The sequence below is a fragment of the Anas acuta genome, chromosome 5 (assembly GCF_963932015.1).
Source record: "Anas acuta chromosome 5, bAnaAcu1.1, whole genome shotgun sequence".
NCBI lineage: Eukaryota > Metazoa > Chordata > Aves > Anseriformes > Anatidae > Anas > Anas acuta.
This window is the reverse complement of record NC_088983.1, coordinates 56,938,810-56,953,878: the sequence shown is the minus strand read 5'-3', so window position 1 is coordinate 56,953,878 and position 15,069 is coordinate 56,938,810. Positions and strand designations below refer to the sequence as shown.

Below are 15,069 nucleotides of genomic sequence, written 5' to 3'. Positions count from 1 at the left end.
TGTCTTTATGTATGTTTATAACAAATAATAGTGTGCTTTGTGGAATTTTCTAACAGAAATTTCTATAAAACATACAAGGGTGGCAACTGCCTACTTTAAAGTTAAAATGAATATTTTAATTTTATACTATAATACTGATCTAATTATCATGTGAAGGGATTAGCTGCTATGACACTGGATGCTACAGAAACCTCAGGTTATACAGATAATTAGAGACTCAAGAGAATTCTACTATATGATCCTCCAGGGCTTGAAAAAGAAGAGCAATGCTCGGCTTCAGCTCTAAACTGTCCCTTGCAGAAGCTCATCTCTCTTCATTGACTACAGTGAGAGGTTTGGGAGCTTTAACCAAAGGTATAATTAGCCTGTCTGCTTTCCTAAAAAGTACCAATACACAGGCTTCCATCAATTTCAGTGGAACCTGAGTCAAATTTCTAGTGCATCCTCTACTAATACAGTATGTTTTGTGAAAAAATCTCACATTAAGAAATCTGTTATTTTGCTTGTGTGGTAGAAAGACATTCATAGCCTCAACCCATAATTCCAATTTTAGATTTAATTTTTAATATTAAATGTGTAACTCTGCTATCAATAAATAATTCTAAAATGTTAATGAAATGATATCATCTGCAAATCAAAGCAGAGACATAAAGCATGTCCACGCCAGGATTTGGAAGTTTGAAATCTATATGAATATCTACAATATCTGTGTGGAAGCATATAAAAATTAAACAACTTGGAAAAATATGTAATTAGCCACAATTTAGTACTGAACCTAACAGAAAAATACTCAAGTGACATTCTTTCTGAAACTAACAGTTTTCTTTTTACACATGAAACATCAGTACACAGAAGTATATTAAAGAATAGTCTAAAATGTTCTGTGTAAAGAAACACCAATGAGTGCAACCACTAGAATCTGAAAAGGAAGTATCAAGAAATCTTGGGAAAATAAGTAAGATGAGAAATCAATATTGAACACAGAGAACATAAAGCCTATATGTAGCAAAATACCTGAGCTGAATTTTGGGATAAAGCTTTTTACTTAGACGTACTGTAAGACTCAAGCAGGAGGCAGCAAGTTCACCCCAGCAAGGACAACTTTGAAGTCAGGATTCCACAGACGTTCCTCTTAGCCCAGCACTACCTATTCCCACACACCCCTCTCTTCTCTTCTCCTTATTTCCCCTCACACTACTCACATGCAGCTGCTTATGGAGCCATGTAAACTGCATCAGGGGACCCATCTGGACTAAAAATAATGCCACAGAAAGTAGCTACACAGGACATGAATGAGCTATTGGCAATGTGGCAGGAACAACCTGACCTGGCACTCTTACTGAGAGAAACAGATGAAAAATTGTGGCCTAAATTAGCAAATAATTTTTTAATGTGCTATTCAAATACAAGTGCTCAGTCCTCAGTGAACAGTTCCTATACAGAGCAAACAGTAAAAGCCATTAAGCTTAGCTACTTTGGAAATGAGCTCATTTATCAGACTAAAAAGGTGCCATATACTTACACCTCTTGTTTTAGAAGAGGAAATATTAGTTTTGTGCTGGTACTGCATGCTTATGCTTTTTTTTTTTTTTTTTTTTTTTTCCTGCAAGGAAACTAATGCTGATTTTTACATTCACTTTCCAGGTCTGTAAGAAGCTGGTCGGCCACAAAGCAGGTATCTGCAATAGATCAATACTTTCTCCTAAGCTAAATCTGCATGCTAGTAAGAGCAGAACAGGTTCTTTTTGGTTGCTGAAACACATGCCTTTAAGTTCTTCAACCCTCAGGTGAGGAAAAGAAGGAAAAATAAATGAGGTACTTTTTTCATGATTTTTATTTTTCCTTATCACGTTCTAAAGGTTTTCTTCTACAATTACAAAAAAAAAAAAAAAAAAAAAAAAAAAAGAATTACAGAATCACCTAGGTTGGACTCTGCGCTATCTTTCCATACAACCCTAAACATATCCCTAAACCTAACATTAAATATGACCCTAGAAATGCGCTAACACTAAGCCTAACACTAATTAGGACCCTAAAAAACACGTACATCGCCAGTTTCTCCAATAAAAAATGGCTTCCAACTGAAGCCTTTGGGCAGACCTGAACTCCGTTTGGGAGCCTTCACGCAACCCCATACGCAACAGGACTCTGCGTTTTCTCTTTGTCCAAACAACCCTAAACGTTACCCTAAACTTAACCCTAAATATGACCCTAAAAAACATGTAAGTCGCAAGTTTCTCCCATCAAAAAGTGCTCCCAACTGAAGCCTTTGGGTAGTCCTGAACTCTGTTAGGGAGCCTTCATGCAACCCTACACACAATAGGACTCTGTGCTTTCTCTTTTTCCAAGCAAACCTAAACATGACCATAAACCTAACATTAAGCCTAACCCTCATTAGGACCCTAAAAAACACAAACGTCAGCACCTTGTCCCATCAAAAAGTGCTCCCAAAGGAAGCCTTTGGGCAGCCGTGAACTCCCTTTGGCAGCCTTGACACAACCCGACACACTGCAGGACTCTGTTTTCTCTCTGCCCAAACAACCCTAAACGTAATCCTAAACCTAACACCAAATCTAACCCTAATTAGGACCCTTAAAAAGGCGTATGTTCCCAGTTTCTTCCATCAAAAGGTGCCCCCAGTGGAAGCCTTTGGGTACACCTTAACACCGTTTGGCAGGCAGTTTCTGCCTGGCAATCCTGGGGTCTCCACCCCCACCCTGCTGACTCTTGGAACCCTTAAACTCCAACTCTTCCTGACATGCTGCTGTGGACATAACCACCCACAGGGTACCACATGCCTCCACCGAGGATTAGGACAGAGGTGTGGTGTACTGCCGAGCACCTCACCATGCTTGGGGTACCTTACACCTAAGGGCCCAACACCCCCAAAACTCTCTTTCACTTGTCTTTTGCTTTGTCTGTCTCTGGCCGCGCCCCTCGTGGGACTACAGAACCGCAGATCAGGGCTCCACACTCGTCTCACACTAAAAGTGCATCTCATTCACACTCCACACAAGAGTCTCCCCAAACCCACCCTGAGGTAATATATGGTAAAGTTTGCCTTACCTCAGTCTGTGCACGGACTTCCCAGTCCGGGTTACCAGCAGTAATCCCTGTGCCTGTACTGGGTCTGCACATTTCCCACCTAAAACAGAACCTGATTTCTAACATTGTTTCCAGCGTGCTGGTTACAGCCTTAAAAACAGACACAGTCACCTGCTTGAAATGACCAAAAACGTACTGCTCAGCTTTTGGTTTCATTAGCACATAGTATGCCATCTGTCCTGATAGCCATAAGCAGCATCACGTGTGAAAATTCCTCACGCTTTAACCCTGGCCTCAGCTTAAAATGAAGAGTTCTCTCTATGGAGAACTCAAAGATAGAGACAAGGAGATGCTAAGTGTTCTCTACATTATAATGAGCCTTAACACCTATAATGCAATGTATTTTAGGAATTTATGAAATGAATTTTTGCCAGGCGAGCCTCTAAAATTTGTAACATGTTCATCCTTTGTTGTAAGATAGAATCATTAATCCTTGCTTGTACATGCTATGTAAATAAATATGTTTCATGCCATTTGACTATTTAAAACTGTAAAACACTGGCCTCAATTCAGACAGCTGTATGTATGTGATCTGGTGTTTTTATCTCAGGGTTTGCACAGACAAATATTTATACTGGTAAAAATTAATCATGTCCTACTTTTAATACCAGTCTTTCCTACTTTCCAACAGCAAAGTATTATTATATTCATCGAAAGCTAATTCCTCTAAGTATTTCATGCCGGAAATACTGTCACATCTGTCACATCACATCTGTCCTGGCACCCTACTTCATGCCCCATGACATGGCATGTGATGTTAGAATGAACATATTGAATAGATATTTAGACAGAGATTTTGAATATAAGTAGTTAAACTGCTGTAAACATTTATCATCAAATCTTCCCTTAATTTCCCTCTAATTAGCTCCCACAAAGCATTCTCATTTATTCTACAATTCTCTATAAACTGTGATTTTTGTATTGACTCCAGACCAGTAAATTACCCTATATGTTTGTTGCCGTAAAACATGCACGGTATAAAATTCGAGCTTAAAGATGTTTAAGATACTAAAGACAGTCATTACATTAACAACAAAAGGTATTATTTTCACGTACTGTTAGCAGAGAAACTGAAGTTGATGAAAAGAGGAAAAAATGTTTGTGTGACAAAATCATTCTTTAAGTTTTACTATGAACAATAATCTCCTTTAACTCAGCAATACCCAAAAGGGTCAGTTCAATTAAAAAAAAGAATAAATTAAAAAATTACTTACCCCAGATTGCCATGAAAATAGCAAAGACAGTCCCTCCATTATCAAAAAGATGTTTGATAATGAATAGAAAATAAATACATCAGGAGCAAGCAATATTGCTACCTTAACTTCTGCCCCAAAGAAGCCCAGAGTACATAACTGATGGCAGAAATTAAAAGCAAGCATTGCAGCAAGGAGGCCTACTCACACATTTCTTCTACCAATGTTTGGCCCATTCTTTCACTGTTGTTTTACAGCCTATCACTTCAAGCCTCTCCAGAGCACTTGCTTCAGAGACAGTAAGAGCTGCACTCTGTCCAGATGGGCTAAAAATTGCTCCAGAATTCTCCTCGTATCCTGGGTCAAATTTCCATTTGATGTTTTCTATTTTAAGATTTTCATAAGCTTAAATCACTTCAGACTTTTCACTTTTATTCTTCTTTATATTACTTAATGTCCCTTTTGATTTCATTTTCTACTGCTTCTAAGCTATCCTGCAATTTCTCTGCAGGTAAAAAATAATATATATTCATTCTCATCCAGAAATCTCAGCCTCTAAAATTGTTAGTGTATTCTCCTTCTCAAAAGGCTAGTGTCCCTCAACTCCCACAAATATAAAATAAATTCTAAAACACTGTTGGAGAAATGCAAATCTAAATTGCGCACTTAATTTCGCTTCGTGAATGTTTTCCTTTTTGTTGGATTTATCTTTTTTCTCACTCTTCCTTATAAGTTTATCTGCTGTAAAATCCAAGATTTACCAGTAGAAAATAAGAAGTAGTTTCTGTAAGCCTATGGAATGCACTAAGCTTCTGAATGAGTGAATGTGATGTCTCACTTCTCATGCAAACATCAGAATTTATATTACAAAAATCCTGAGCTTCTTATATTCAAGCCATAATAAGAAACAGTAGTTAAGAAGCTGAAATTAAGATCAATGCACTTTCAACAGATTTAAGGTTGCCAGTGGACAGCAATGTAATTTATACATGGACAGCAGGCCTGAATTTCTTCTAATGAAAGTTGGTTTAAGATGCTGCTGAGCATCAGTCAACAAAGCATAGGTTTCACATTCTTATATGAGTAAGAGGAAAAAAACAAAAAGGCAAAACTTAAGAAACAACCAAAGCACAAACCATTGTGAGATAATAGAGCAAACCACTTTGTCAAAAGACATATGTTAGAAAGATGATCACCTGAAGATAAAAATAAATAATGATAAAAAAGTGCAGCAAATTGCTTTGAAATGTATTGTCCTATACCATTGAAAAAGTTTATGGCTATTTCCTGCTCTCTGAACTCAGAATAGAACATCATATTCTTGAGAAGAATTTACTTTCACTGGTGTCGACTCCGATGAAAACTGTAGGACCAATCATCATTTTCTCATGAAAAAGGAACCCTTTCTTATGCCACTGGAACTGGGCAGGTAACCAGACGGAGCGGGGCTGTACCACGACCTTCTCTCCTATCTGAGGTTACTCTGGCCAGCAGGAACATCCTGTAAGCGAAGTGTTTGGGGATGCAGCGGCTGGCAGCCCGCCTCCAGCAGATTACCTAACGGGCTCCAGCAAGGGCTGCCCTTGCCCGTGCGGACAGATTTTCATTCTTTCAGAGAAAGTTGGCTTCGTTGGGTGAGCAAGATTACTTGGTAGAGAAAACTTAAGCAAGCAAAAAAAAAAAAGTTAATAGAAACAGTACTGCTTTTGTCTCTATCTTATTTCTTATTGAGTAAATTAACTCTCATATTGTGAGAATTTACTGAAAATACCACATAGATTTAACCAGTATGTTAGTTTTTTGTTTTGTTTACTTTTTTAAGCTTCTGAAGAAATGGGAATTTACTATCTGGTATTAGGTATCCATAAATCCAACATGGTCCCTGTACGAATCCTATAGTGGGATCACTTGTACATAGAAATATGTCCAAATATGGTTCCATAAAGGAAAATACAACCATAATGGGTATGGTGTCAAAAATGTGACAGGTGAATAAATGCAGTAGAGTACACCTCATGAATACTTTCAGTTTTGAATATACATGTGTGCGAGCAAGTGATTTTGGATATTCTGCTCAGTAGAGTGCATCGTTCCAAGGAAATAAACCAAACAAATAAACAAACCCAACCCAGCCCAGCATATTTAGTATTGTTAAAAGTAGAAAATATGTATCTTGTTCTTGACATAGCTCTGTCTTGAGGAAAGGTGAGATAATTGAGAAAATCTTTCGCAAGATTTTCTGAGGCTGCACCATTTGTGGCCTCTATTTGTTAACACCATGCCTACACCACAAAACTGACACAATAAAATAAATTAGAAGTAAATGCTTGGCAGAAAAATGTTTAACTCCAAGTTAGTCACTACCCTAAAACTTTGGGCCCTAGATTTGATGCAATATCTTTGATATTTATCTGATATTTATGCTTGTAAATGTCCCATTCTCTCCAAAAGAAATATCATAAACTGAAGAACAAAATACTGTTTACTACTTGACAAACAAATTACTGCATGTTTATCCATATGATTTAGAAGATACCAAACACTAGAAGATGGACGTTGCCGATTTCAGTCAATTATCCCAGTTTACACCAGCTGAAGGTCTGTCCCACGGTATAATTGCATATGTACCTAGGTCAGGAGGTCACTGTCTAAAACCCCACTGACAGGCATTTCTGGCATTAGCAGTTTAAGTCTTTGCATTTTTATTATGTATGGAAGATCTTATGTTTACATCAAATAAAATAAAATAAAACAAAACAAAATATCCTATTTTGGGGGTAAAATACCTTCAAACGTCATTCTACTGCTTAAAGAGCTTAAGATTTGGGGGTTATGAAATCTCTGACTTCACTGGGATTATTCATATTGAAAACATACCACTTAAGTGCCTTGACAAAGGCAAAGTAGAAGCACCAGAAGTGCAAGCTGAATTTAAAGGCAAATTTTAACTGCAGTGAGTAAGTAGAGAAACTCAGCAATCACCTTCAGCAATGTTGACATGCCTGAAATGATCCTATGTCATACTAGGAAAGTAGTGCTATAAAGGAAATGCCAGGAAATTACTCTCTTGGTTTGTTTTAGTAAACATTATGCTTTCATTCTCCTCATAAAACCTGAATTTACAGTTCTAATACTATATGGAAGATTATGTTTATTACCAAATGAATGCACCTATTAAATCCTGTCCAACATAACGGTACACAGAAATAAAAGATTAGTGTTGCCCAGGTGTCACATTTGTGATCTTTGCTCATACTTCACATAACATCATAACCAGTAATTCACTAAAACCATACAACATAACGTGGGCTTAAGAAGTTGTTCTAAGCAACCCTGAAAGCCAGAAAGAGCAGAGCCCATCATTTCAGAAGTACAGAGTAACAGCTTACAGTGTGTCACAAATGAGAATTTTCTTGATAGCATTTGCATGCGAATAAGTAAGCATGAAAAATCATATTTCAACAAAGTGATATAATGGTTTGACAGTAATGCAGACTGTTGTCACATATAAGGCCAAATTCTACTCTACTCTAAATTTAAATTCAACATTATAAATGCTGGATTCTCTGTATTCTATATCTTGAGTTAGAGTCTACGTTTGTTTTTGATAACATGGAGTTTCAGCAAATTGTTCTGCCAGTGACAGGTTACGTGCTTGAGCACTACTCTGTAAATACACGCGTTGCACAAGTATTCGTGACAAGTGCTATGTTAATTGTTACTGCAATTCAAATCTTCACCATAACACAGCAAAATAAACATCTTTGGACTATTCTCACTTACATATCTGAAATCTGACAAGAGCACACAATGTGAATATGCCTAAAGCTGTGCTCTGTTCATGCCTGGCCTTTCTGTTTGACTGACAACAGTGTGACAAATTAGACCAGTGATAATTAATGATGTGTACAGATGCATTGAAAGTAACCTTCTTTAAAATCATCAGGCTTATTTGATATAGAATAATCAACATGTAATAGCTTGATAACTAACTTAAGAGTAAAGATGTGTAATAGATATGCCACATAATTTGTGGGAAAAAAAAGAAAAAAAAAAAAGAGCCCAAGAACCCAAATGAAAGGACTTCTAAAGGACTATTATTTAAGCTCTTCCATATGACAGACCCATTGTTCACAGTTTAACTCAAGTAGGGCAAACAGATCAAAATATTTTTAAAAGCATGTGAAACCAGATATACATGTTCACATTCTTCATTTTTTCTTTCTGCATGTCTGAGTCTTAAAAATGTAATCCAAATTTTCTTGAAGCTACTGTGGAGTTCCCTTCAACTCCAGACTCTTTGATTTTTGGTTACGTTAATTTCACAACTGAATCCTGGAACTAGTGGTTGACACACAGTCAACCTGGGGAACCTCAGTGCCAAAACCTGTCAACGGGAGTATTACCAAGTTTTATTCCAAACTCATGCAAGAAAAACAACATCTTCCATCCCAAACTGCTTTCAATAAAACTGCCATTCCTATGTACCTCTTTTACAATAAACAAGAAAAGTGTCTCTAACTGGGGAGAAACTTCTGTTTCTAAACACGGGACACAGATGCGTATTTTCTTATAACAGTATGTAGGCCCTGATGCCACAGTGTATCAGGGTTTTTGTTATCTCACCTTATTATTTCATCTTCCTCCTCCCTGCATAATACATCGGAATCACTGAGTAATTCTGTTTGATCTAAAAGTTTATTGCTTTCCTAAAATTATATCCGCGGAAAGGAGGGATACTCTCCAACAGGGGCAAAGGCAATGTGTGAGAGGGCTACTTGCCCAGGAAAAGAAGGAAGGGTACCACCAAAGGGGATCAAATATATCCTCAGCTTCTGACTTGCTTGTGGCAGCCAGGGATGAACTATGCAGGCTGTCTTTATATTGCATGGGGCAGGGACTGACAGCACTGGGGACCTGGGCCATGGGCATTCAGCAGCAAGAGCTGCCCTGTGACCACGTCATACTAGCCCCTGGGCATGGTGCGGAGGCAGACACCCTTAACATTTTATAAGCAAGACAAACTGCTTCTTGAATGTGACAACGTTCTTCACAACACCCTAATTATTGCTGCACAAAACCTCTGGCTGGCACCACAGTCAATATTTGATTCATGGCAGCATACCATGTATGCGTTTATTCTTCTCTGATATAAAAATAAAACGTTCGTTTTCTGCCTGCAGCCACTAGAGGGGGATTCATGATAGCTACCTGCAAGCCAACCACCCCGAAAGGTGCCTGGGCATTACTGAGAAGAGCATGCTTCCACAAAAATAATTTGATCAGTTGGTAAGTTCAAACATCGTGGTAAAAGGACACATGAAAACCACTTCTCTCCTCCCCCCCCCGAATTTATCATACTGTAAATCAACACTTCCTAACATCCACTGATTCCTAATTACAGATATTAGTAGGATGAAACCTCAGTTTCACATGAAAAAGCATTACCCTGGATAATACTGAAGTTGGGGTAATGCAGCATTTCCAACATTGCCATAATGCCCTGGCACTAAGCCTTAATTCCGCATTGTGACTGCAATGCCTCTGCTTAGATTTCGCCAGTCATGTATCTGACTCAGTTTCTTCCGGATGGCTAATAAACAGAGTTGTTTGCATAAACTTGTAGCTGCAGTGCTCAAAATCAAATAATATATATCAAAACTAACATGAATGTTTACATAGTAGTTTCCTTAAGTGACTGCAGACACATTAGAAGCAAGCAGCTCACGTCCCCAGAATATGGTGATAACAACTTTTAGGTTGTGTGGTCTCTCTGCCTGCTTATGGATGGCTCCTGTCTCCTCTACAGGTGTGAAGTTTCTGTCTAACCCTCACTATCCTCTTCCGGGTTAAGCAAACAAATAAGGCAAGGACCAGCATCTGCTGTCACTGTCCATTAAAATTACAGAATTACAGAATGGTTAAGGTTGGAAGGGATCTCTGGAGGTCATCTGGTACAAAGTCCCTGCTCAAGCAGGAACACCTGCAGCAGGTAGGTAATGAGGTGCCATGGGTGATACAGAAAATACCTACATACGTTTTATCAGTCAACTTGAGTTAGGTAAACGCTGTTCTTGAATCTACATCTCACAACATGTCTTTCTCATTTGGTCATAGCAATGCACTGAGCTGACTCTATCATGTCACGACTAGTCAGAGTAAACACACGGATTCATATGTTTGTAAACAGAGATGACCTTCTGCCCAGAATTAACACATCCAGATTACAGATGTTCTGGGACTACCATAAGCACACGACAAGGGCTTCTACATTAACACACCCTCTATCAATATTTTGAAATTAACACTAATTCACATTAGCTATAATAAAATCACAGAATCCTCTAGGCTGGAAGAGACCTCAAGATCACCGAGTCCAACTTCTGACCTAACACTAACAAGCCCTCCACTAAACCATATCACTAAGCTTCACCTAAACGTCTTTTAAAGATCTCCAGGGATGGTGACTCAACCACTTCTCTGGGCAGCCCATTCCAATGCCTTACAACCCTCTCAGTAAAGAAGTTCTTCCTAATATCCAACCTAAACCTCCCTGGGAACAACTTTAGCCCATTCCCCCTCATCCTATCACTGGGCACATGGGAGAATAGACCAACCCCCACCTCACTACAGCCTCCTTTAAGGTACCTGTAGAGAGTGATAAGGTCGCCCCTGAGCCTCCTTTTATCCAGGCTGAACAAGCCCAGCTCCCTCAGCTGCTCCTCATAAGACTTGTTCTCCAGACCCCTCATCAGCTTCGTTGCCCTTCTCTGGACCCGCTCAAGCACCTCGATGTCCTTCTTGTAGCGAGGGGCCCAAAACTGAACACAGCACTCGAGGTGCAGCCTCACCAGAGCTGAGTACAGGGGGACAATCATTTCCCTAGCCCTGCTGGCCATACTGCTTCTGATACAAGCCAGGATGCTGTTGGCCTTCTTGGCCACCTGAGCATGCTGCTGGCTCATATTCAGCCGACTATCAATAGTCCCAGGTCCTTCTCTGGCTGGCAGCTCTCCAACCACTCATCTCCCAGCCTGTAGCTCTGCTTGGGGTTGTTGTGTCCCAGGTGCAGGACCCGGCACTCGGCCTTGTTGAACTTCATACAGTTGGCCTCAGCCCATTTGTCCAGCCTATCCAGATCCTCCTGCAGAGCCTTCCTACCCTCGAGCAGATCAACATGCTCATAGCTTGGTGTCATCTGCAAACCTATTGAGGGTGCACTCAATGCCCTCATCCACATCATCAATAAAGATATTAAAGAGAATTGGCCCCAGTACCGGGCCCTGGGGAACGCCACTGGTGACTGGCCTCCAGCTGGACTTGGCTCCATTCACCACGACTCTTTGGGCCCGGCTACCCAGACAGTTCCTAACCCAACGAAGCGTGCGCCAGTCCAAGCCAAGAGCAGCCAGTTTCTTGAGGAGAATTCTGTGGGAGATGGTGTCAAAAGCCTTACTGAAATCAAGGCAGACCACATCCACAGCCTTTCCCTCATCCACCCAGCACCTCACTTTGTCATAGAAGGAGATCAGGTTCGTCAAGCAGGACCTGCCTTCCATAAACCCATGCTGACTGGGCCTGATCGCCTGCTTGCCCTGCAAGTGCTGCGTGATGACTCTCAAGAGGATCTGCTCCATGAGCTTCCCTGGCACTGAGGTCAAACTGATAGGTCTGTAGTTTCTTGGGTCTGCCCTCCAGCCCTTCTTGTAGATGGGTGTCACGTTTGCTAGCCGCCAGTCAGCTGGGACCTCCTCTGATAGCCAGGACTGTTGGTAAATGATGGTAAGTGGCTTGGCCAGCTCCTGTGCCAGTTCTCTCAGTACCCTTGGGTGGATCCCATCCGGCCCCATCGACTTGTGCACATCCAAATGCCGTACCAGGTCACCAACCAGTGAGGGCCACATCCTGCTCCCCATCCCCTTCCACCAGCTCAGGGTACCGGGTATCCAGAGAACAACCGGTATTGCCGCTAAAGACTGAGGCGAAGAAGGCATTAAGCACCTCCGCCTTTTCCTCATCTCTTGTAACTAGGTTTCCCCCCACATCCAGTAAAGGATGGAGATTCTCCTTAGTCCTCCTTTTTGTGTTGATGTATTTATAAAAACATTTTTTGTTGTCTTTAACGGCAGTAGCCAGATTGAGCTCCAGATGAGCTTTGGCCTTCCTAATTTTGTCCCTGCACAACCTCACAACATCCTTATAGTCCTCCCTAGTGGCCTGCCCACTTTTCCAAAGATTATAAACCCTCTTTCTTTTCCTAAGCTCAAGCCACAATTCTCTGTTGAGCGAGGCTGGTCTTCTTCCCCGCCAGCTCGTCTTTGGGCACGTGGGGACAGACCGTTCCTGCGCCATTAAGATTTGCCTCTTGAAGAGCGCCCAGCCTTCCTGGACTCCTCTGCCCTTCAGAACCGCCTCCCAAGGGACTCTACCAACCAGTGTCCTGAGCAGCTCAAAGTCAGCCCTCCGGAAGTCCAATACAGCGGTTTTACTTGTCCCCTTCCTGGCCTCGCCAAGAATAGTGAACTCCACCATTTTGTGGTCACTCTGCCCAAGACAGTTTCCAACCACCACATCTCCCACCAGTCCTTCTCTGTTTGTGAAGAGAAGGTCTAGCGGGACGCCACCCCTAGTAGGCTCACTAACCAGCTGCGTCAGGAAGCTATCTTCCACGCTCTCCAGAAACCTCCTAGACTGCTTTCTCTGGGCTGTGTTGTGCTTCCAGGATATATCAGGGAAGTTGAAGTCCCCCACGAGTACAAGCGCTGAAGATTTCGCAGCTTCTGTCAGCTGCCTGGTTTGGCGGTCTATAACAGATCCCGACCAGGACGCTAGCCTTGTTGTCCCTGCCGATCCTAACCCAAAGGGACTCGGCCTTGTCATTCCCAGCCTCGAGTTCTACAACATCGAAAGACTCTCTAATATAGAGAGCCACACCGCCACCCCTTCTGTGCTGCCTGTCCCTTCTGAAGAGCCTATAGCCAGGCATTGCAGCACTCCAGTCATGAGACTGGTCCCACCACGTCTCTGTGATGGCAACCAAGTCGTAGCCTGCCTGCTGCACGATGGCTTCCAGCTCCTCCTGTCCTGTTTGTTACCCATGCTGCGTGCATTGGTGTAGATGCACTTCAGCTGGGCCATTGCCTTATCCCCCGGCCTTGCTATTGTTCCCCCTGGCACAGCTCCAACAAGCCTTGCTTCAGCCCCATCCCCCTTCTTACCTAAAGCCCTCTCAATGAGCCCTGCCAGCTCCTGGCCCAGGATCCTTTTTCCCCTAAAAGATAGGGACCCATTTGCGGCCGTCAGGCCGGGTGCCGAGTAAAGTGCCCCATGGTCAAAAAACCCAAGATTTCTGCATTGGGACCAGCCCCTGAGCCACGTGTTTAACAGGTGGGCTTTCCGTGTCCTCTCTGTACCCCTCCCTGCCACTGTAGGGATGGACGAAAAAGGTTTCTAAAGTTTCTAAAAGGCCTAGTATGTACCTAATATTTGGGCAGGAGTGTCCTGCTCTTCCCACCTAAAACAATGACAATAAAGGTATGACTAGGTGGTAGAGTTGTACTCCTCTCTTAAAACAGCATTTCACTGACAGTCTTGAAAATCATTCTGAAGGAAGTGATTGCTGAAATGCCAAAAGCTACACTAAACCCATCATGTATCAGGTAATACCCTGATGTGCCATTGCTAGTTACATGATGTGCCATTGCAATGCTAACGAGAACTCCAACACCAAAGAGGTTTTATTTTTTTCCAACTCCCTTTTCTTTGTCTCTAAGTGTTAGCACATGCATATTTGAGTTTACAGCAAACAATTTTTATAACCATTCTATGCAATCCTACTTATGAGTGCATTTACATAAAACTAAACCATCAGTAAAGAAAAAGGACTTTTAAACAGTGTAGTCAGGTTGGAAAGGAGCTAAAAACAAAAAATCAAGTAATGGCTATTTGTGAGGCCCCTGTTCCTATTTTGGAAGGCAGACAATGAGACTATGAATCTTATGCTTTGTAGTTTTTAGGATTTTCTCATCCTTTATAAAGAAAATTTTGCTTGTGTTCATCTTATAATTTGATCAAACATGGGAATCAATTTGACACATTGCTAATTTATTTGCAAGCTTGATTTCATGACTACATTGCTCAATGTATTTCCTTTAAAGTTTTGTTAGGCTTTCAGTAGATTGATCATTATTTTGTTCTATCATTCAAAATGCATGTCAGAACTCAAAATTACATGCAAAACCAGATGTCTTAGATGGCAAAAAAGGGAACATATAAGAAATATGTTTAGCTGCACTCCTAAATTCATGTTTGAGTGTATGGCATTTAATATTTTTTATCTCCGACAATTTTGAAGTTTGTCAGAACTAGATTATCTTTTAGCATTTGCTGTATGTAACCCATTGAACCTCAATATGCTACAGGAAAAAAAAAAAAAAAAAGAAAAAAAGAAAGAGAGAATGGCATCCTCCCTATTACAATTCTTAAAATCGGTACAGATGAAAACCAGTGCTGATTTACTGTTTTGACCAGTTTTTGAGGATGATACAGATTAGGTGCTGTGAACACAGATATAATGGATAATCTATTCACACAGTGGCTAGGAAAGCTACCTTCACATGACGGAAGCCAAGAGACAAAGATGATGAGTCACCTTTGGGAGAGAGGGGCCTTTCAAGAATTGCAATCAGCTTTAGGAAATGCTACTTCAATCATTTCAGTAGGTTTGCGTGGAAACCATCAGGTACTTGCTAGTGAAGTACAACAGAGGGAG

At 41.0% G+C, this 15,069-nt stretch overlaps 1 long non-coding RNA gene across 1 annotated transcript in view; it reads left to right on the top strand.

Annotated features, from left to right (window-relative positions):
• The window catches only part of LOC137857880 (uncharacterized), a 54,642-nt gene extending 52,225 nt beyond the window's left edge, over positions 1-2,417 (top strand). Inside the window, exon 12 of the long non-coding RNA XR_011097335.1 lies at positions 1,645-2,417. This is a non-coding gene — a long non-coding RNA (uncharacterized lncRNA). The remainder of the gene's footprint in view (positions 1-1,644) is intronic.
• Positions 2,418-15,069: the final 12,652 nt, after the last annotated feature.